Here is a 24,039-nt window from a genome sequence, read left to right as displayed (position 1 = left end):
CCATAGGAACCCTAACCCGAATGCGGGGAGCCTTACCCTCAGGAATCCTAATTCTATGGCGGGAAGACTAGCCGATCTACCCCAAATGCTCAGAACAGAAGTCTAACTGTTTTAAAGTGGAGCTTCTCTATGAAATTTCTCACACGCCGTGATCGGTAATGCGTTTTGCTTTGGTTGTAATCTTCACGAACTGATCTGGTCCAAATTATCAGGACAGTCTCGTAATGTCTTTACAAGGAAGATTCCCTGAGTAATTTCACAAAGCCACTGATCAGTAATGAGTCTTCCTTTCTTTATACTCTTCACGAAGCGATCTACCCCCTCATTCTCTGGAGAGAAGCCTAACTGCTTTAAAAAGAAGACTCTCCGAGCAATGGGTTAGCCACAGTGAGCAGTACTGAGTTTTGCTTGGGATCTAAATGTCACTAACCGCTCTCTTGCAAATGATGAGGAGAGCATCCAAATGGCTTTAAGATGACGATTACCTGCGAAATTTGTCACAAGCACTGTTCAATACTAACATTCTCTTTGTTTTGGCTTTTCAGGAACCGATCCCTTCCGAATGCTCACAACAGAATCCTAACTGTTTTAAACTGAAGATGCTCCGCACATTTGTCTTCCACAGTGATCAGTGATGAGTTTGCCTTTGTTTCTTATTTTCACCATCGGAGCGCTTCCAAATGATCAGGACATTCTCCTAATAGCTTTAGAATGAAAATTCCATGAGCATTGGTACCCCAAATGCTCAGGGCAGAAAGCTAACTGCTTAAAAATGAAGATTCTCTGAGAAATGTGTCACCCGCATTGATCAGCAATCAGTTTTGCTCGGTTTGAAATTTTCACGAGCCGAGCACCGCCCAATGATGAAAACAGGATCCTAGTGGCAACAAGATGGAGAGTCCCTGACAGATTTGTCCCCGGCAAAGGTGAGTAAAGAATGTTGATTTGGTTGTAATGTTTACGAACCGCTATTTTCTGTGTGTGCAGGACAGTAACCTAATGTCATGAATATGTAGTTTCCATTGGAAATTTTCAAAAACACAGGTCAGTAATTATTTTCTCTTTGTTTGTAATGTTCAGGAACAGCTCACGTCCGAATTATCGGGACAGCAGCAGAATAATGGCTTTAAGACGAAGAATCCATTAGAAAATGGTGACACGCTCTGCTCAGTAATGCGTTTTGCTTTCTTTGTAAGTGTCACGATCTGATCGCTTGCAAATAATCTGGATTCAAGGTGAAGAGAACATGAGCAATTTGTCACAAGCACCAATCACTAATAACCTTCTCATTGTCACTGACCGATCGTCCCCAAATGCGCTGAAGACACTTGGAACGCCTTTACAATGGCGATTCTCCGAGAAATTTGTCACTCACCGTGATCAGTAATGAATTTTGCTTTGGTTGTAATTTTCACGAACTGATCTCTGCCAAATTATCAGGACAGTATCGTAATGTCTTTACAAGGAAGAGTCACTGAGTAATTTCACAGCACTACTGAGCAGTAACGCGTCTTGCTTCGTTTGTAATCTTCACAAAGCGATCTACCCCCTAATTCTCTGGAGAGAAGCCTAACTGCTTTCAAATGAAGATTCAAGGAGACCTTTTCCCCCAACATTGATTAATGAGTTTTGTTTTGGTTGCAATTTTCACGTACCGATATACGCTTAATGCGCAGGACCCGAGCCTAACTACTTTAGAATGACGAGTCCATGAGAACTTTCTCACAAGCATTGATCAGGAATGAGTTTTACTTGGTTTTAATTTTCACGCTCCGCTCTCTTCCAAATCATCTAGATAGAATTCTAGTGGCTCTTAGATGAAACTTCCTGGAGAAATTTCACAAAGCACTGATGGGTAATTACTTTTGCATTCTTGAATGGCTCACGAACTGATCTCTTCTAAATGATCAAGACAAACGCCTAGCATGAAGCGTCTATGAGTAATTTTTCCCAAGACATGATCAGTAAGGACTGGCTCTTTGTTTCTAATGTTCACTAACACGTCTGCCCCAAATGCTCAGAAAAGAAATCAAACTGCTTTAGAAATGACGCTTCTCCGAGACATTTGTCGGTAATGAGTTTTGCTGTGTCTGTCATGTTCAGGAACCGATCGCTTCCAAATGCTCAGAAGAGAGTTCCAATTGCTTTAACATGGCGAGTCGATGACTAATGTTTTTAAGAACTGATCAGTAATGACCTTCTCGTTGTAATTTTCACGAAGCGACCTACCCCTATTGCACAGGACAGAATCCGAAGTGATTTGAAATAGGTTTCCATGAGACTCTTCAACCGTACTGAACAGTAATGAGTTTTGCTGTGTTTCAAAGCTTCACGAACCGATCTATTCCAAATGACCAGGACCGAGTCCGAATGTCTTTAAGATGAACATTGTAGGAGAATTTTGGTCACAAGCAATGACCAGCAATGACTTTCTCTTTGACTGCCATTTTCACGAACCTATCTATCGATCTACTCCTAATGTTCAGGATAGTATTGTAACTGTTTTAAAATTAAGATTCAGTTAGAAGCTTAGAATTGGTGCTTGGAAACATTTCCCATGTCAGCCTCATCTTAAAGCCATTGGGAGCCTGTGCTGAGCCTTTGGAAGCAATCTGTTGCTGAAAATTACCAACAAGGAGGAAGTTATTACTGAGCAGTGCTTGCGACAACTTTATCATGGAAACTTCATATTAAAGCCATTAGGATTCTGCCCTCATCATTTGGAAGAAATGGGTTCGTGAACATTACAAATCGAGAGAAGAAATTGCTGATCACCGCTTGGGGGAAATGTCTCCTGGAATCTCCAGCTTATTGCCATTAGGATGCTGTCCTGATCATTTCGAAGCGCTCGGTTCGGGAAAATTGCAAAGAAAGAGAAAGGCAAAGTCCCTAGCGGTAGGGCTCAAGTGCGTAGGGAAGGACGTCCTAGGTTTACTGTTCCTGTGGTTAAGGCTCCCCGATCTGGGGTTAGGCTTCCTATGAGTAGGGCTTGCCACCCTAGAGTTAGGGTTCTTATGGGAAGGCCACCTGGAGGTAAGGTTAGGCTTCCTATCTGTGGCACTCCCCATCCTAGGGTTAGGGCACCTCTCGAGTGGGCACCGCGCCCTAGGGATCGGCTGCCTACGGCCAAGCCACTTGTTGTTGGGGTTAGCATTCCAGTATGTAGGCCACTTGGAGAGAGGGTTTCGATTTCTATGGGTAGGCCACTAGGAGCTTGGGTTAGGCTTTCTACGGGTCTCATTCCCGGCACTAGGTTTAGGATTCCGACGGTAGCGCTCCCCGCTCTAGGTTTAGGGTTCCGATGGGTAGGGTTCCCGCCATTATAATTCTGCCACTTGGTTGTAGGATAGGATTATGCTAGCTGCACAAAGGCCCGCCTCCAGACCTCCGGAAGTTCGCTCAAGCCATGGACTCACAACACCGAGGTCACCGAGTCAATTCCCAGGGACACCAGGGTAGTTGTCGCGCATTCCGAATCCCCTCCCAGCGGAGATGGGGGGGGGGCTCAGCCCCCTTTTTCAAGGTTCACTTCTCCCTCCTTCAGCCAGGCATCTTCAAAGCCTCAGGTTGGCCATGCCTGGTCCGGTGCCTTTCTTTCTGGGTCCGGTGTTTGAGACGTTTACAACTCTTGCACCTCTACCCATAGGAACCCTAACACTAGGGAGTGGAAGCCTACCCACGGGAACGCTAAACCAAGAGCAGGGAGCCTACACACAAGGACCCTAAAATTAGCTCGGTGAGCCCTAACCGATAGAACCCTAATCCCAACTGGACTACTTATAGGAACTCTAACCCTAATTCCATGTGGCCTAACCATAGGAACCCTAACCCGAATGCGGGGAGCCTTACCCTCAGGAATCCTAATTCTATGGCGGGAAGACTAGCCGATCTACCCCAAATGCTCAGAACAGAAGTCTAACTGTTTTAAAGTGGAGCTTCTCTATGAAATTTCTCACACGCCGTGATCGGTAATGCGTTTTGCTTTGGTTGTAATCTTCACGAACTGATCTGGTCCAAATTATCAGGACAGTCTCGTAATGTCTTTACAAGGAAGATTCCCTGAGTAATTTCACAAAGCCACTGATCAGTAATGAGTCTTCCTTTCTTTATACTCTTCACGAAGCGATCTACCCCCTCATTCTCTGGAGAGAAGCCTAACTGCTTTAAAAAGAAGACTCTCCGAGCAATCGGTTAGCCACAGTGAGCAGTACTGAGTTTTGCTTGGGATCTAAATGTCACTAACCGCTCTCTTGCAAATGATGAGGAGAGCATCCAAATGGCTTTAAGATGACGATTACCTGCGAAATTTGTCACAAGCACTGTTCAATACTAACATTCTCTTTGTTTTGGCTTTTCAGGAACCGATCCCTTCCGAATGCTCACAACAGAATCCTAACTGTTTTAAACTGAAGATGCTCCGCACATTTGTCTTCCACAGTGATCAGTGATGAGTTTGCCTTTGTTTCTTATTTTCACCATCGGAGCGCTTCCAAATGATCAGGACATTCTCCTAATAGCTTTAGAATGAAAATTCCATGAGCATTGGTACCCCAAATGCTCAGGGCAGAAAGCTAACTGCTTAAAAATGAAGATTCTCCGAGAAATGTGTCACCCGCATTGATCAGCAATCAGTTTTGCTCGGTTTGAAATTTTCACGAGCCGAGCACCGCCCAATGATGAAAACAGGATCCTAGTGGCAACAAGATGGAGAGTCCCTGACAGATTTGTCCCCGGCAAAGGTGAGTAAAGAATGTTGATTTGGTTGTAATGTTTACGAACCGCTATTTTCTGTGTGTGCAGGACAGTAACCTAATGTCATGAATATGTAGTTTCCATTGGAAATTTTCAAAAACACAGGTCAGTAATTATTTTCTCTTTGTTTGTAATGTTCAGGAACAGCTCACGTCCGAATTATCGGGACAGCAGCAGAATAATGGCTTTAAGACGAAGAATCCATTAGAAAATGGTGACACGCTCTGCTCAGTAATGCGTTTTGCTTTCTTTGTAAGTGTCACGATCTGATCGCTTGCAAATAATCTGGATTCAAGGTGAAGAGAACATGAGCAATTTGTCACAAGCACCAATCACTAATAACCTTCTCATTGTCACTGACCGATCGTCCCCAAATGCGCTGAAGACACTTGGAACGCCTTTACAATGGCGATTCTCCGAGAAATTTGTCACTCGCCGTGATCAGTAATGAATTTTGCTTTGGTTGTAATTTTCACGAACTGATCTCTGCCAAATTATCAGGACAGTATCGTAATGTCTTTACAAGGAAGAGTCACTGAGTAATTTCACAGCACTACTGAGCAGTAACGCGTCTTGCTTCGTTTGTAATCTTCACAAAGCGATCTCCCCCTAATTCTCTGGAGAGAAGCCTAACTGCTTTCAAATGAAGATTCAAGGAGACCTTTTCCCCCAACATTGATTAATGAGTTTTGTTTTGGTTGCAATTTTCACGTACCGATATACGCTTAATGCGCAGGACCCGAGCCTAACTACTTTAGAATGACGAGTCCATGAGAACTTTCTCACAAGCATTGATCAGGAATGAGTTTTACTTGGTTTTAATTTTCACGCTCCGCTCTCTTCCAAATCATCTAGATAGAATTCTAGTGGCTCTTAGATGAAGCTTCCTGGAGAAATTTCACAAAGCACTGATGGGTAATTACTTTTGCATTCTTGAATGGCTCACGAACTGATCTCTTCTAAATGATCAAGACAAACGCCTAGCATGAAGCGTCTATGAGTAATTTTTCCCAAGACATGATCAGTAAGGACTGGCTCTTTGTTTCTAATGTTCACTAACACGTCTGCCCCAAATGCTCAGAAAAGAAATCAAACTGCTTTAGAAATGACGCTTCTCCGAGACATTTGTCGGTAATGAGTTTTGCTGTGTCTGTCATGTTCAGGAACCGATCGCTTCCAAATGCTCAGAAGAGAGTTCCAATTGCTTTAACATGGCGAGTCGATGACTAATGTTTTTAAGAACTGATCAGTAATGACCTTCTCGTTGTAATTTTCACGAAGCGACCTACCCCTATTGCTCAGGACAGAATCCGAAGTGATTTGAAATAGGTTTCCATGAGACTCTTCAACCGTACTGAACAGTAATGAGTTTTGCTGTGTTTCAAAGCTTCACGAACCGATCTCTTCCAAATGACCAGGACCGAGTCCGAATGTCTTTAAGATGAACATTGTAGGAGAATTTTGGTCACAAGCAATGACCAGCAATGACTTTCTCTTTGACTGCCATTTTCACGAACCTATCTATCGATCTACTCCTAATGTTCAGGATAGTATTGTAACTGTTTTAAAACGAAGATTCAGTTAGAAGATTCAGTTATTGACTATAACAATGTTTAAAAGGGGACTGGATAAATTCATGGTGGCTAAGTCCATAAATGGCTATTAGCCAGGATGGGTAAGAATGGTGTCCCTAGCCTCTGTTCGTCAGAGGATGGAGATGGATGGCAGGAGAGAGATCACTTGATCATTGCCTGTTAGGTTCACTCCCTCTGGGGCACCTGGCATTGGCCACTGTCGGTAGACAGATACTGGGCTAGATGGACCTTTGGTCTGACCCAGTACGGCCTTTCTTATGTTCTTATGTTCTTATGTAAGCTTAGAATTGGTGCTTGGAAACATTTCCCATGTCAGCCTCATCTTAAAGCCATTGGGAGCCTGTGCTGAGCCTTTGGAAGCAATCTGTTGCTGAAAATTACCAACAAGGAGGAAGTTATTACTGAGCAGTGCTTGCGACAACTTTATCATGGAAACTTCATATTAAAGCCATTAGGATTCTGCCCTCATCATTTGGAAGAAATGGGTTCGTGAACATTACAAATCGAGAGAAGAAATTGCTGATCACCGCTTGGGGGAAATGTCTCCTGGAATCTCCAGCTTATTGCCATTAGGATGCTGTCCTGATCATTTCGAAGCGCTCGGTTCGGGAAAATTGCAAAGAAAGAGAAAGGCAAAGTCCCTAGCGGTAGGGCTCAAGTGCGTAGGGAAGGACGTCCTAGGTTTACTGTTCCTGTGGTTAAGGCTCCCCGATCTGGGGTTAGGCTTCCTATGAGTAGGGCTTGCCACCCTAGAGTTAGGGTTCTTATGGGAAGGCCACCTGGAGGTAAGGTTAGGCTTCCTATCTGTGGCACTCCCCATCCTAGGGTTAGGGCACCTCTCGAGTGGGCACCGCGCCCTAGGGATCGGCTGCCTACGGCCAAGCCACTTGTTGTTGGGGTTAGCATTCCAGTATGTAGGCCACTTGGAGAGAGGGTTTCGATTTCTATGGGTAGGCCACTAGGAGCTTGGGTTAGGCTTTCTACGGGTCTCATTCCCGGCACTAGGTTTAGGATTCCGACGGTAGCGCTCCCCGCTCTAGGTTTAGGGTTCCGATGGGTAGGGTTCCCGCCATTATAATTCTGCCACTTGGTTGTAGGATAGGATTATGCTAGCTGCACAAAGGCCCGCCTCCAGACCTCCGGAAGTTCGCTCAAGCCATGGACTCACAACACCGAGGTCACCGAGTCAATTCCCAGGGCCACCAGGGTAGTTGTCGCGCATTCCGAATCCCCTCCCAGCGGAGATGGGGGGGGGGGGCTCAGCCCCCTTTTTCAAGGTTCACTTCTCCCTCCTTCAGCCAGGCATCTTCGAAGCCTCAGGTTGGCCATGCATGGTCCGGTGCCTTTCTTTCTGGGTCCAGTGTTTGAGACGTTTACAACTCTTGCACCTCTACCCATAGGAACCCTAACACTAGGGAGTGGAAGCCTACCCACGGGAACGCTAAACCAAGAGCAGGGAGCCTACACACAAGGACCCTAAAATTAGCTCGGTGAGCCCTAACCGATAGAACCCTAATCCCAACTGGACTACTTATAGGAACTCTAACCCTAATTCCATGTGGCCTAACCATAGGAACCCTAACCCGAATGCGGGGAGCCTTACCCTCAGGAATCCTAATTCTATGGCGGGAAGACTAGCCGATCTACCCCAAATGCTCAGAACAGAAGTCTAACTGTTTTAAAGTGGAGCTTCTCTATGAAATTTCTCACACGCCGTGATCGGTAATGCGTTTTGCTTTGGTTGTAATCTTCACGAACTGATCTGGTCCAAATTATCAGGACAGTCTCGTAATGTCTTTACAAGGAAGATTCCCTGAGTAATTTCACAAAGCCACTGATCAGTAATGAGTCTTCCTTTCTTTATACTCTTCACGAAGCGATCTACCCCCTCATTCTCTGGAGAGAAGCCTAACTGCTTTAAAAAGAAGACTCTCCGAGCAATGGGTTAGCCACAGTGAGCAGTACTGAGTTTTGCTTGGGATCTAAATGTCACTAACCGCTCTCTTGCAAATGATGAGGAGAGCATCCAAATGGCTTTAAGATGACGATTACCTGCGAAATTTGTCACAAGCACTGTTCAATACTAACATTCTCTTTGTTTTGGCTTTTCAGGAACCGATCCCTTCCGAATGCTCACAACAGAATCCTAACTGTTTTAAACTGAAGATGCTCCGCACATTTGTCTTCCACAGTGATCAGTGATGAGTTTGCCTTTGTTTCTTATTTTCACCATCGGAGCGCTTCCAAATGATCAGGACATTCTCCTAATAGCTTTAGAATGAAAATTCCATGAGCATTGGTACCCCAAATGCTCAGGGCAGAAAGCTAACTGCTTAAAAATGAAGATTCTCCGAGAAATGTGTCACCCGCATTGATCAGCAATCAGTTTTGCTCGGTTTGAAATTTTCACGAGCCGAGCACCGCCCAATGATGAAAACAGGATCCTAGTGGCAACAAGATGGAGAGTCCCTGACAGATTTGTCCCCGGCAAAGGTGAGTAAAGAATGTTGATTTGGTTGTAATGTTTACGAACCGCTATTTTCTGTGTGTGCAGGACAGTAACCTAATGTCATGAATATGTAGTTTCCATTGGAAATTTTCAAAAACACAGGTCAGTAATTATTTTCTCTTTGTTTGTAATGTTCAGGAACAGCTCACGTCCGAATTATCGGGACAGCAGCAGAATAATGGCTTTAAGACGAAGAATCCATTAGAAAATGGTGACACGCTCTGCTCAGTAATGCGTTTTGCTTTCTTTGTAAGTGTCACGATCTGATCGCTTGCAAATAATCTGGATTCAAGGTGAAGAGAACATGAGCAATTTGTCACAAGCACCAATCACTAATAACCTTCTCATTGTCACTGACCGATCGTCCCCAAATGCGCTGAAGACACTTGGAACGCCTTTACAATGGCGATTCTCCGAGAAATTTGTCACTCGCCGTGATCAGTAATGAATTTTGCTTTGGTTGTAATTTTCACGAACTGATCTCTGCCAAATTATCAGGACAGTATCGTAATGTCTTTACAAGGAAGAGTCACTGAGTAATTTCACAGCACTACTGAGCAGTAACGCGTCTTGCTTCGTTTGTAATCTTCACAAAGCGATCTACCCCCTAATTCTCTGGAGAGAAGCCTAACTGCTTTCAAATGAAGATTCAAGGAGACCTTTTCCCCCAACATTGATTAATGAGTTTTGTTTTGGTTGCAATTTTCACGTACCGATATACGCTTAATGCGCAGGACCCGAGCCTAACTACTTTAGAATGACGAGTCCATGAGAACTTTCTCACAAGCATTGATCAGGAATGAGTTTTACTTGGTTTTAATTTTCACGCTCCGCTCTCTTCCAAATCATCTAGATAGAATTCTAGTGGCTCTTAGATGAAGCTTCCTGGAGAAATTTCACAAAGCACTGATGGGTAATTACTTTTGCATTCTTGAATGGCTCACGAACTGATCTCTTCTAAATGATCAAGACAAACGCCTAGCATGAAGCGTCTATGAGTAATTTTTCCCAAGACATGATCAGTAAGGACTGGCTCTTTGTTTCTAATGTTCACTAACACGTCTGCCCCAAATGCTCAGAAAAGAAATCAAACTGCTTTAGAAATGACGCTTCTCCGAGACATTTGTTGGTAATGAGTTTTGCTGTGTCTGTCATGTTCAGGAACCGATCGCTTCCAAATGCTCAGAAGAGAGTTCCAATTGCTTTAACATGGCGAGTCGATGACTAATGTTTTTAAGAACTGATCAGTAATGACCTTCTCGTTGTAATTTTCACGAAGCGACCTACCCCTATTGCTCAGGACAGAATCCGAAGTGATTTGAAATAGGTTTCCATGAGACTCTTCAACCGTACTGAACAGTAATGAGTTTTGCTGTGTTTCAAAGCTTCACGAACCGATCTCTTCCAAATGACCAGGACCGAGTCCGAATGTCTTTAAGATGAACATTGTAGGAGAATTTTGGTCACAAGCAATGACCAGCAATGACTTTCTCTTTGACTGCCATTTTCACGAACCTATCTATCGATCTACTCCTAATGTTCAGGATAGTATTGTAACTGTTTTAAAACGAAGATTCAGTTAGAAGCTTAGAATTGGTGCTTGGAAACATTTCCCATGTCAGCCTCATCTTAAAGCCATTGGGAGCCTGTGCTGAGCCTTTGGAAGCAATCTGTTGCTGAAAATTACCAACAAGGAGGAAGTTATTACTGAGCAGTGCTTGCGACAACTTTATCATGGAAACTTCATATTAAAGCCATTAGGATTCTGCCCTCATCATTTGGAAGAAATGGGTTCGTGAACATTACAAATCGAGAGAAGAAATTGCTGATCACCGCTTGGGGGAAATGTCTCCTGGAATCTCCAGCTTATTGCCATTAGGATGCTGTCCTGATCATTTCGAAGCGCTCGGTTCGGGAAAATTGCAAAGAAAGAGAAAGGCAAAGTCCCTAGCGGTAGGGCTCAAGTGCGTAGGGAAGGACGTCCTAGGTTTACTGTTCCTGTGGTTAAGGCTCCCCGATCTGGGGTTAGGCTTCCTATGAGTAGGGCTTGCCACCCTAGAGTTAGGGTTCTTATGGGAAGGCCACCTGGAGGTAAGGTTAGGCTTCCTATCTGTGGCACTCCCCATCCTAGGGTTAGGGCACCTCTCGAGTGGGCACCGCGCCCTAGGGATCGGCTGCCTACGGCCAAGCCACTTGTTGTTGGGGTTAGCATTCCAGTATGTAGGCCACTTGGAGAGAGGGTTTCGATTTCTATGGGTAGGCCACTAGGAGCTTGGGTTAGGCTTTCTACGGGTCTCATTCCCGGCACTAGGTTTAGGATTCCGACGGTAGCGCTCCCCGCTCTAGGTTTAGGGTTCCGATGGGTAGGGTTCCCGCCATTATAATTCTGCCACTTGGTTGTAGGATAGGATTATGCTAGCTGCACAAAGGCCCGCCTCCAGACCTCCGGAAGTTCGCTCAAGCCATGGACTCACAACACCGAGGTCACCGAGTCAATTCCCAGGGCCACCAGGGTAGTTGTCGCGCATTCCGAATCCCCTCCCAGCGGAGATGGGGGGGGGGCTCAGCCCCCTTTTTCAAGGTTCACTTCTCCCTCCTTCAGCCAGGCATCTTCGAAGCCTCAGGTTGGCCACGCCTGGTCCGGTGCCTTTCTTTCTGGGTCCGGTGTTTGAGACGTTTACAACTCTTGCACCTCTACCGATAGGAACCCTAACACTAGGGAGTGGAAGCCTACCCACGGGAACGCTAAACCAAGAGCAGGGAGCCTACACACAAGGACCCTAAAATTAGCTCGGTGAGCCCTAACCGATAGAACCCTAATCCCAACTGGACTACTTATAGGAACTCTAACCCTAATTCCATGTGGCCTAACCATAGGAACCCTAACCCGAATGCGGGGAGCCTTACCCTCAGGAATCCTAATTCTATGGCGGGAAGACTAGCCGATCTACCCCAAATGCTCAGAACAGAAGTCTAACTGTTTTAAAGTGGAGCTTCTCTATGAAATTTCTCACACGCCGTGATCGGTAATGCGTTTTGCTTTGGTTGTAATCTTCACGAACTGATCTGGTCCAAATTATCAGGACAGTCTCGTAATGTCTTTACAAGGAAGATTCCCTGAGTAATTTCACAAAGCCACTGATCAGTAATGAGTCTTCCTTTCTTTATACTCTTCACGAAGCGATCTACCCCCTCATTCTCTGGAGAGAAGCCTAACTGCTTTAAAAAGAAGACTCTCCGAGCAATGGGTTAGCCACAGTGAGCAGTACTGAGTTTTGCTTGGGATCTAAATGTCACTAACCGCTCTCTTGCAAATGATGAGGAGAGCATCCAAATGGCTTTAAGATGACGATTACCTGCGAAATTTGTCACAAGCACTGTTCAATACTAACATTCTCTTTGTTTTGGCTTTTCAGGAACCGATCCCTTCCGAATGCTCACAACAGAATCCTGTTTTAAACTGAAGATGCTCCGCACATTTGTCTTCCACAGTGATCAGTGATGAGTTTGCCTTTGTTTCTTATTTTCACCATCGGAGCGCTTCCAAATGATCAGGACATTCTCCTAATAGCTTTAGAATGAAAATTCCATGAGCATTGGTACCCCAAATGCTCAGGACAGAAAGCTAACTGCTTAAAAATGAAGATTCTCCGAGAAATGTGTCACCCGCATTGATCAGCAATCAGTTTTGCTCGGTTTGAAATTTTCACGAGCCGAGCACCGCCCAATGATGAAAACAGGATCCTAGTGGCAACAAGATGGAGAGTCCCTGACAGATTTGTCCCCGGCAAAGGTGAGTAAAGAATGTTGATTTGGTTGTAATGTTTACGAACCGCTATTTTCTGTGTGTGCAGGACAGTAACCTAATGTCATGAATATGTAGTTTCCATTGGAAATTTTCAAAAACACAGGTCAGTAATTATTTTCTCTTTGTTTGTAATGTTCAGGAACAGCTCACGTCCGAATTATCGGGACAGCAGCAGAATAATGGCTTTAAGACGAAGAATCCATTAGAAAATGGTGACACGCTCTGCTCAGTAATGCGTTTTGCTTTCTTTGTAAGTGTCACGATCTGATCGCTTGCAAATAATCTGGATTCAAGGTGAAGAGAACATGAGCAATTTGTCACAAGCACCAATCACTAATAACCTTCTCATTGTCACTGACCGATCGTCCCCAAATGCGCTGAAGACACTTGGAACGCCTTTACAATGGCGATTCTCCGAGAAATTTGTCACTCGCCGTGATCAGTAATGAATTTTGCTTTGGTTGTAATTTTCACGAACTGATCTCTGCCAAATTATCAGGACAGTATCGTAATGTCTTTACAAGGAAGAGTCACTGAGTAATTTCACAGCACTACTGAGCAGTAACGCGTCTTGCTTCGTTTGTAATCTTCACAAAGCGATCTACCCCCTAATTCTCTGGAGAGAAGCCTAACTGCTTTCCAATGAAGATTCAAGGAGACCTTTTCCCCCAACATTGATTAATGAGTTTTGTTTTGGTTGCAATTTTCACGTACCGATATACGCTTAATGCGCAGGACCCGAGCCTAACTACTTTAGAATGACGAGTCCATGAGAACTTTCTCACAAGCATTGATCAGGAATGAGTTTTACTTGGTTTTAATTTTCACGCTCCGCTCTCTTCCAAATCATCTAGATAGAATTCTAGTGGCTCTTAGATGAAGCTTCCTGGAGAAATTTCACAAAGCACTGATGGGTAATTACTTTTGCATTCTTGAATGGCTCACGAACTGATCTCTTCTAAATGATCAAGACAAACGCCTAGCATGAAGCGTCTATGAGTAATTTTTCCCAAGACATGATCAGTAAGGACTGGCTCTTTGTTTCTAATGTTCACTAACACGTCTGCCCCAAATGCTCAGAAAAGAAATCAAACTGCTTTAGAAATGACGCTTCTCCGAGACATTTGTCGGTAATGAGTTTTGCTGTGTCTGTCATGTTCAGGAACCGATCGCTTCCAAATGCTCAGAAGAGAGTTCCAATTGCTTTAACATGGCGAGTCGATGACTAATGTTTTTAAGAACTGATCAGTAATGACCTTCTCGTTGTAATTTTCACGAAGCGACCTACCCCTATTGCTCAGGACAGAATCCGAAGTGATTTGAAATAGGTTTCCATGAGACTCTTCAACCGTACTGAACAGTAATGAGTTTTGCTGTGTTTCAAAGCTTCACGAACCGATCTCTTCCAAATGACCAGGACCGAGTCCGAATGTCTTTAAGATGAACATTGTAGGAGAATTTTGGTCACAAGCAATGACCAGCAATGACTTTCTCTTTGACTGCCATTTTCACGAACCTATCTATCGATCTACTCCTAATGTTCAGGATAGTATTGTAACTGTTTTAAAACGAAGATTCAGTTAGAAGCTTAGAATTGGTGCTTGGAAACATTTCCCATGTCAGCCTCATCTTAAAGCCATTGGGAGCCTGTGCTGAGCCTTTGGAAGCAATCTGTTGCTGAAAATTACCAACAAGGAGGAAGTTATTACTGAGCAGTGCTTGCGACAACTTTATCATGGAAACTTCATATTAAAGCCATTAGGATTCTGCCCTCATCATTTGGAAGAAATGGGTTCGTGAACATTACAAATCGAGAGAAGAAATTGCTGATCACCGCTTGGGGGAAATGTCTCCTGTAATCTCCAGCTTATTGCCATTAGGATGCTGTCCTGATCATTTCGAAGCGCTCGGTTCGGGAAAATTGCAAAGAAAGAGAAAGGCAAAGTCCCTAGCGGTAGGGCTCAAGTGCGTAGGGAAGGACGTCCTAGGTTCACTGTTCCTGTGGTTAAGGCTCCCCGATCTGGGGTTAGGCTTCCTATGAGTAGGGCTTGCCACCCTAGAGTTAGGGTTCTTATGGGAAGGCCACCTGGAGGTAAGGTTAGGCTTCCTATCTGTGGCACTCCCCATCCTAGGGTTAGGGCACCTCTCGAGTGGGCACCGCGCCCTAGGGATCGGCTGCCTACGGCCAAGCCACTTGTTGTTGGGGTTAGCATTCCAGTATGTAGGCCACTTGGAGAGAGGGTTTCGATTTCTATGGGTAGGCCACTAGGAGCTTGGGTTAGGCTTTCTACGGGTCTCATTCCCGGCACTAGGTTTAGGATTCCGACGGTAGCGCTCCCCGCTCTAGGTTTAGGGTTCCGATGGGTAGGGTTCCCGCCATTATAATTCTGCCACTTGGTTGTAGGATAGGATTATGCTAGCTGCACAAAGGCCCGCCTCCAGACCTCCGGAAGTTCGCTCAAGCCATGGACTCACAACACCGAGGTCACCGAGTCAATTCCCAGGGCCACCAGGGTAGTTGTCGCGCATTCCGAATCCCCTCCCAGCGGAGATGGGGGGGGGGCTCAGCCCCCTTTTTCAAGGTTCACTTCTCCCTCCTTCAGCCAGGCATCTTCGAAGCCTCAGGTTGGCCACGCCTGGTCCGGTGCCTTTCTTTCTGGGTCCAGTGTTTGAGACGTTTACAACTCTTGCACCTCTAGCCATAGGAACCCTAACACTAGGGAGTGGAAGCCTACCCACGGGAACGCTAAACCAAGAGCAGGGAGCCTACACACAAGGACCCTAAAATTAGCTCGGTGAGCCCTAACCGATAGAACCCTAATCCCAACTGGACTACTTATAGGAACTCTAACCCTAATTCCATGTGGCCTAACCATAGGAACCCTAACCCGAATGCGGGGAGCCTTACCCTCAGGAATCCTAATTCTATGGCGGGAAGACTAGCCGATCTACCCCAAATGCTCAGAACAGAAGTCTAACTGTTCTAAAGTGGAGCTTCTCTATGAAATTTCTCACACGCCGTGATCGGTAATGCGTTTTGCTTTGGTTGTAATCTTCACGAACTGATCTGGTCCAAATTATCAGGACAGTCTCGTAATGTCTTTACAAGGAAGATTCCCTGAGTAATTTCACAAAGCCACTGATCAGTAATGAGTCTTCCTTTCTTTGTACTCTTCACGAAGCGATCTACCCCCTCATTCTCTGGAGAGAAGCCTAACTGCTTTAAAAAGAAGACTCTCCGAGCAATGGGTTAGCCACAGTGAGCAGTACTGAGTTTTGCTTGGGATCTAAATGTCACTAACCGCTCTCTTGCAAATGACGAGGAGAGCATCCAAATGGCTTTAAGATGACGATTACCTGCGAAATTTGTCACAAGCACTGTTCAATACTAACATTCTCTTTGTTTTGGCTTTTCAGGAACCGATCCCTTCCGAATGCTCACAACAGAATCCTAACTGTTTTAAACTGAAGATGCTCCGCACATTTGTCTTCCACAGTGATCAGTGATGAGTTTGCCTTTGTTTCTTATTTTCACCATCGGAGCGCTTCCAAATGATCAGGACATTATCCTAATAGCTTTAGAATGAAAATTCCATGAGCATTGGTACCCCAAATGCTCAGGACAGAAAGCTAACTGCTTAAAAATGAAGATTCTCCGAGAAATGTGTCACCCGCATTGATCAGCAATCAGTTTTGCTCGGTTTGAAATTTTCACGAGCCGAGCACCGCCCAATGATGAAAACAGGATCCTAGTGGCAACAAGATGGAGAGTCCCTGACAGATTTGTCCCCGGCAAAGGTGAGTAAAGAATGTTGATTTGGTTGTAATGTTTACGAACCGCTATTTTCTGTGTGTGCAGGACAGTATCCTAATGTCATGAATATGTAGTTTCCATTGGAAATTTTCAAAAACACAGGTCAGTAATTATTTTCTCTTTGTTTGTAATGTTCAGGAACAGCTCACGTCCGAATTATCGGGACAGCAGCAGAATAATGGCTTTAAGACGAAGAATCCATTAGAAAATGGGGACACGCTCTGCTCAGTAATGCGTTTTGCTTTCTTTGTAAGTGCCACGATCTGATCGCTTGCAAATAATCTGGATTCAAGGTGAAGAGAACATGAGCAATTTGTCACAAGCACCAATCACTAATAACCTTCTCATTGTCACTGACCGATCGTCCCCAAATGCGCTGAAGACACTTGGAACGCCTTTACAATGGCGATTCTCCGAGAAATTTGTCACTCGCCGTGATCAGTAATGAATTTTGCTTTGGTTGTAATTTTCACGAACTGATCTCTGCCAAATTATCAGGACAGTATCGTAATGTCTTTACAAGGAAGAGTCACTGAGTAATTTCACAGCACTACTGAGCAGTAACGCGTCTTGCTTCGTTTGTAATCTTCACAAAGCGATCTACCCCCTAATTCTCTGGAGAGAAGCCTAACTGCTTTCAAATGAAGATTCAAGGAGACCTTTTCCCCCAACATTGATTAATGAGTTTTGTTTTGGTTGCAGTTTTCACGTACCGATATACGCTTAATGCGCAGGACCCGAGCCTAACTACTTTAGAATGACGAGTCCATGAGAACTTTCTCACAAGCATTGATCAGGAATGAGTTTTACTTGGTTTTAATTTTCACGCTCCGCTCTCCTCCAAATCACCTAGATAGAATTCTAGTGGCTCTTAGATGAAGCTTCCTGGAGAAATTTCACAAAGCACTGATGGGTAATTACTTTTGCATTCTTGAATGGCTCACGAACTGATCTCTTCTAAATGATCAAGACAAACGCCTAGCATGAAGCGTCTATGAGTAATTTTTCCCAAGACATGATCAGTAAGGACTGGCTCTTTGTTTCTAATGTTCACTAACACGTCTGCCCCAAATGCTCAGAAAAGAAATCAAACTGCTTTAGAAATGACGCTTCTCCGAGACATTTGTCGCTAATGAGTTTTGCTGTGTCTGTCATGTTCAGGAACCGATCGCTTCCAAATGCTCAGAAGAGAGTTCCAATTGCTTTAACATGGCGAGTCGATGACTAATGTTTTTAAGAACTGATCAGTAATGACCTTCTCGTTGTAATTTTCACGAAGCGACCTACCCCTATTGCTCAGGACAGAATCCGAAGTGATTTGAAATAGGTTTCCATGAGACTCTTCAACCGTACTGAACAGTAATGAGTTTTGCTGTGTTTCAAAGCTTCACGAACCGATCTCTTCCTTCACGAACCGATCTCTTCCAAATGACCAAATGATCTGAATGTCTTTAAGATGAACATTGTAGGAGAATTTTGGTCACAAGCAATGACCAGCAATGACTTTCTCTTTGACTGCCATTTTCACGAACCTATCTATCGATCTACTCCTAATGTTCAGGATAGTATTGTAACTGTTTTAAAACGAAGATTCAGTTAGAAGCTTAGAATTGGTGCTTGGAAACATTTCCCATGTCAGCCTCATCTTAAAGCCATTGGGAGCCTGTGCTGAGCCTTTGGAAGCAATCTGTTGCTGAAAATTACCAACAAGGAGGAAGTTATTACTGAGCAGTGCTTGCGACAACTTTATCATGGAAACTTCATATTAAAGCCATTAGGATTCTGCCCTCATCATTTGGAAGAAATGGGTTCGTGAACATTACAAATCGAGAGAAGAAATTGCTGATCACCGCTTGGGGGAAATGTCTCCTGGAATCTCCAGCTTATTGCCATTAGGATGCTGTCCTGATCATTTCGAAGCGCTCGGTTCGGGAAAATTGCAAAGAAAGAGAAAGGCAAAGTCCCTAGCGGTAGGGCTCAAGTGCGTAGGGAAGGACGTCCTAGGTTTACTGTTCCTGTGGTTAAGGCTCCCCGATCTGGGGTTAGGCTTCCTATGAGTAGGGCTTGCCACCCTAGAGTTAGGGTTCTTATGGGAAGGCCACCTGGAGGTAAGGTTAGGCTTCCTATCTGTGGCACTCCCCATCCTAGGGTTAGGGCACCTCTCGAGTGGGCACCGCGCCCTAGGGATCGGCTGCCCACGGCCAAGCCACTTGTTGTTGGGGTTAGCATTCCAGTATGTAGGCCACTTGGAGAGAGGGTTTCGATTTCTATGGGTAGGCCACTAGGAGCTTGGGTTAGGCTTTCTACGGGTCTCATTCCCGGCACTAGGTTTAGGATTCCGACGGTAGCGCTCCCCGCTCTAGGTTTAGGGTTCCGATGGGTAGGGTTCCCGCCATTATAATTCTGCCACTTGGTTGTAGGATAGGATTATGCTAGCTGCACAAAGGCCCGCCTCCAGACCTCCGGAAGTTCGCTCAAGCCATGGACTCACAACACCGAAGTCACCGAGTCAATTCCCAGGGCCACCAGGGTAGTTGTCGCGCATTCCGAATCCCCTCCCAGCGGAGATGGGGGGGGGCTCAGCCCCCTTTTTCAAGGTTCACTTCTCCCTCCTTCAGCCAGGCATCTTCGAAGCCTCAGGTTGGCCACGCCTGGTCCGGTGCCTTTCTTTCTGGGTCCGGTGTTTGAGACGTTTACAACTCTTGCACCTCTACCCATAGGAACCCTAACACTAGGGAGTGGAAGCCTACCCACGGGAACGCTAAACCAAGAGCAGGGAGCCTACACACAAGGACCCTAAAATTAGCTCGGTGAGCCCTAACCGATAGAACCCTAATCCCAACTGGACTACTTATAGGAACTCTAACCCTAATTCCATGTGGCCTAACCATAGGAACCCTAACCCGAATGCGGGGAGCCTTACCCTCAGGAATCCTAATTCTATGGCGGGAAGACTAGCCGATCTACCCCAAATGCTCAGAACAGAAGTCTAACTGTTTTAAAGTGGAGCTTCTCTATGAAATTTCTCACACGCCGTGATCGGTAATGCGTTTTGCTTTGGTTGTAATCTTCACGAACTGATCTGGTCCAAATTATCAGGACAGTCTCGTAATGTCTTTACAAGGAAGATTCCCTGAGTAATTTCACAAAGCCACTGATCAGCAATGAGTCTTCCTTTCTTTGTACTCTTCACGAAGCGATCTACCCCCTCATTCTCTGGAGAGAAGCCTAACTGCTTTAAAAAGAAGACTCTCCGAGCAATGGGTTAGCCACAGTGAGCAGTACTGAGTTTTGCTTGGGATCTAAATGTCACTAACCGCTCTCTTGCAAATGATGAGGAGAGCATCCAAATGGCTTTAAGATGACGATTACCTGCGAAACTTGTCACAAGCACTGTTCAATACTAACATTCTCTTTGTTTTGGCTTTTCAGGAACCGATCCCTTCCGAATGCTCACAACAGAATCCTAACTGTTTTAAACTGAAGATGCTCCGCACATTTGTCTTCCACAGTGATCAGTGATGAGTTTGCCTTTGTTTCTTATTTTCACCATCGGAGCGCTTCCAAATGATCAGGACATTATCCTAATAGCTTTAGAATGAAAATTCCATGAGCATTGGTACCCCAAATGCTCAGGACAGAAAGCTAACTGCTTACAAATGAAGATTCTCCGAGAAATGTGTCACCCGCATTGATCAGCAATCAGTTTTGCTCGGTTTGAAATTTTCACGAGCCGAGCACCGCCCAATGATGAAAACAGGATCCTAGTGGCAACAAGATGGAGAGTCCCTGACAGATTTGTCCCTGGCAAAGGTGAGTAAAGAATGTTGATTTGGTTGTAATGTTTACGAACCGCTATTTTCTGTGTGTGCAGGACAGTATCCTAATGTCATGAATATGTAGTTTCCATTGGAAATTTTCAAAAACACAGGTCAGTAATTATTTTCTCTTTGTTTGTAATGTTCAGGAACAGCTCACGTCCGAATTATCGGGACAGCAGCAGAATAATGGCTTTAAGACGAAGAATCCATTAGAAAATGGTGACACGCTCTGCTCAGTAATGCGTTTTGCTTTCTTTGTAAGTGTCACGATCTGATCGCTTGCAAATAATCTGGATTCAAGGTGAAGAGAACATGAGCAATTTGTCACAAGCACCAATCACTAATAACCTTCTCATTGTCACTGACCGATCGTCCCCAAATGCGCTGAAGACACTTGGAACGCCTTTACAATGGCGATTCTCCGAGAAATTTGTCACTCGCCGTGATCAGTAATGAATTTTGCTTTGGTTGTAATTTTCACGAACTGATCTCTGCCAAATTATCAGGACAGTATCGTAATGTCTTTACAAGGAAGAGTCACTGAGTAATTTCACAACACTACTGAGCAGTAACGCGTCTTGCTTCGTTTGTAATCTTCACAAAGCGATCTACCCCTAATTCTCTGGAGAGAAGCCTAACTGCTTTCCAATGAAGATTCAAGGAGACCTTTTCCCCCAACATTGATTAATGAGTTTTGTTTTGGTTGCAATTTTCACGTACCGATATACGCTTAATGCGCAGGACCCGAGCCTAACTACTTTAGAATGACGAGTCCATGAGAACTTTCTCACAAGCATTGATCAGGAATGAGTTTTACTTGGTTTTAATTTTCACGCTCCGCTCTCTTCCAAATCATCTAGATAGAATTCTAGTGGCTCTTAGATGAAGCTTCCTGGAGAAATTTCACAAAGCACTGATGGGTAATTACTTTTGCATTCTTGAATGGCTCATGAACTGATCTCTTCTAAATGATCAAGACAAACGCCTAGCATGAAGCGTCTATGAGTAATTTTTCTCAAGACATGATCAGTAAGGACTGGCTCTTTGTTTCTAATGTTCACTAACACGTCTGCCCCAAATGCTCAGAAAAGAAATCAAACTGCTTTAGAAATGACGCTTCTCCGAGACATTTGTCGGTAATGAGTTTTGCTGTGTCTGTCATGTTCAGGAACCGATCGCTTCCAAATGTCAGAAGAGAGTTCCAATTGCTTTAACATGGCGAGTCGATGACTAATGTTTTTAAGAATTGATCAGTAATGACCTTCTCGTTGTAATTTTCACGAAGCGACCTACCCCTATTGCTCAGGACAGAATCCGAAGTGATTTGAAATAGGTTTCCATGAGACTCTTCAACCGTACTGAACAGTAATGAGTTTTGCTGTGTTTCAAAGCTTCACGAACCGATCTCTTCCAAATGACCAGGACCGAGTCCGAATGTCTTTAAGATGAACATTGTAGGAGAATTTTGGTCACAAGCAATGACCAGCAATGACTTTCTCTTTGACTGCCATTTTCACGAACCTATCTATCGATCTACTCCTAATGTTCAGGATAGTATTGTAACTGTTTTAAAATGAAGATTCATTTTAAAAGAGTGAAGACTGCATTTTCTTCCACAAGGGGGATAGGGATGGCTGCTTATTCCCCTTTTCTGTTTGAAGGCCCCTCATCCTTGGGCTGCCCTGTCGGGCTTGACTGTCCTCTTGCCTCTACACAGAAAAGATGACACTCGGATTCTGAGGCAGCCAAGAAGTCAAGTCTAAACTCCTCTTCCCACACTCTGTCTTAGCCTTCATGAAAGGGTGCTAGACTTGTCCTAAAACATTCCCTTCACTAGAGCAGCACTGTACCAGGATTATCCTGGAGATTAACCACCCCAGAGTGGCTCCATGCCCTCTTAAGGACAGCAAGAGATCTCTTTCCAGTACCCTCTGTTAATTATTTTTCCTTAAGAAAGCGTATTACATTCTTTAAAGGGGAGAGAAGGGATTTTCAGTGGTCCTTTTCCCAAGCAGACAGATCTTTTCCTTGCAGAAAAAGCAGAATGGTTTTATAATTCATAGGGAAGAAATTCAGAGACCAGGTGTTTGGATTGGGAGATATTATAGGCTGGTCCTGGTGCTGTTTGAGGATACAGGAGTCCAATTGTGCAGAACTCAGCCTAGGACTGGTCATACTCTAGCCTAAGTTAATAGGTTTGGGAAGAAAAATTCAGAATTTGGAAGAAACTACTTGCATGCTATTGGAAAAAGAAATTTCAAATATTTCAAACATATTTGCAAGCACCATCTCCTTCAGAATCCAATCTGAAGCCCAGTGAAATCAATAGAAACATTTGTCTATGACATACTTGATCACCCTTTATCTAGGCTAGGTTGTCTGTTCTTAAATATGTTTTAGTAACACCGTACAGAGGAAATTCATGACTTCACATATAATGTTAACACATTTTACAATTATATTAATAACCAGTGTATTAGCTTGTATATGATACCTATTGGATAAATACCATGTCAGAGTGTTGAGTGTAGTGAGTTGGTTGGGTCTGATGAGAGACAGTGTACCCTATGACAGTGGGCATTAAAAGCTCTTAGGATCACACCTAGTCATTCATTGCCAGCCACCTTTCCCTTCACCTGTGTTACCTGTTATTATGAGAACACCAGTCATGCAAAACTGATTTGCTAACCTAATGCAGCAAAGTTATTATATACATTCCCTGCCTTGATAGCTGCTGTAGTGTAAGCTGCCATACACACCTGTGGTACTATATAGAATCATTGAATATCAAGGTCGGAAGGGACCTCAGGAGGTCATCTAGTCCAACCCCCTGCTCAAAGCAGGACCAATCTCCAGACAGATTTTTGCCCCAGATCACTAAATGGTCTCCTCAAGGATTGAACTCACAACCCTGGGTTTAGCAGGCCAATGCTCAAACCTCCCCCCCAATTTTTTTTATGTGTGACCTCAAATATTACCAACCGCCCCCACCACCAAAAAAACCCCAACCAAACAAAAAAAACAACCAACCATCTCCCCACCAGACCCAGAGTGTGGAAAGCATTTGTCCCTCATACTGTTGAAAAGACTCACAGCAGAAAGAAGGATCCCAGCTTCTTAAATAATCCTCTAGCAAGACAAAGAACTTCACAGCTATAGACTCACAAAACACTCCCAAGAAATTGTAACAATATTTTGTCATAAAGAAACCAAAGCGCTAGAGACTTCAGATTTTTCAACTACTTAAAAAAAATCTGCTTTAAAGAAGCATTGTCACAGTTAACCAGAAGATTCTCCCCAAAAGGAGATGCACCAATCCTGGAGGCACTGCAATACCAGGTCAATGCATGGGGCAGACAGAGCAAGCTCCTGTTCCATCCCCCTATTTCAAAAATCAATTTAATATACAGTCCTCAAATAAAGGACATATCAGATATTAAACTGATAAGAACAGACACTACACTTTGATCTTAGCTCCAAGGAGCCAAGAAGTTGTATCTGCACTGGAATTCCTACTAGGCAGGAGTTATAATATAACAATCCAGGGTTGTTGCCATTGCAGACAGAACCAAATAATATTTTTTGTGCTACAGTTTGCCATTTTAGTAGAGGTGTTCCATTGTCTGGGAACATGGTGAAAACACAGTTCAGTTCCACACACTGAAAGCTCAAATATTGTTTTTATCTATCTCAGTTGAAAGCCTCCACCATGACAGGCAAGGGTTTACAATATAAATATA

At 44.2% G+C, this 24,039-nt stretch overlaps 1 non-coding gene across 1 annotated transcript; it reads right to left on the bottom strand.

Moving 5' to 3' along the window:
* Window positions 1-23,601: 23,601 nt before the first annotated feature.
* On the bottom strand, window positions 23,602-23,795 carry LOC135876904 (U2 spliceosomal RNA). The gene has a single exon (XR_010561323.1). It is a non-coding gene; the product is annotated as a U2 spliceosomal RNA (small nuclear RNA).
* Window positions 23,796-24,039: the final 244 nt, after the last annotated feature.

This window comes from Emys orbicularis, chromosome 3, assembly GCF_028017835.1.
Source record: "Emys orbicularis isolate rEmyOrb1 chromosome 3, rEmyOrb1.hap1, whole genome shotgun sequence".
In the NCBI taxonomy this organism is placed as follows: Eukaryota; Metazoa; Chordata; order Testudines; family Emydidae; genus Emys; species Emys orbicularis.
This window is presented reverse-complemented; position numbering and strand designations above follow the sequence as displayed.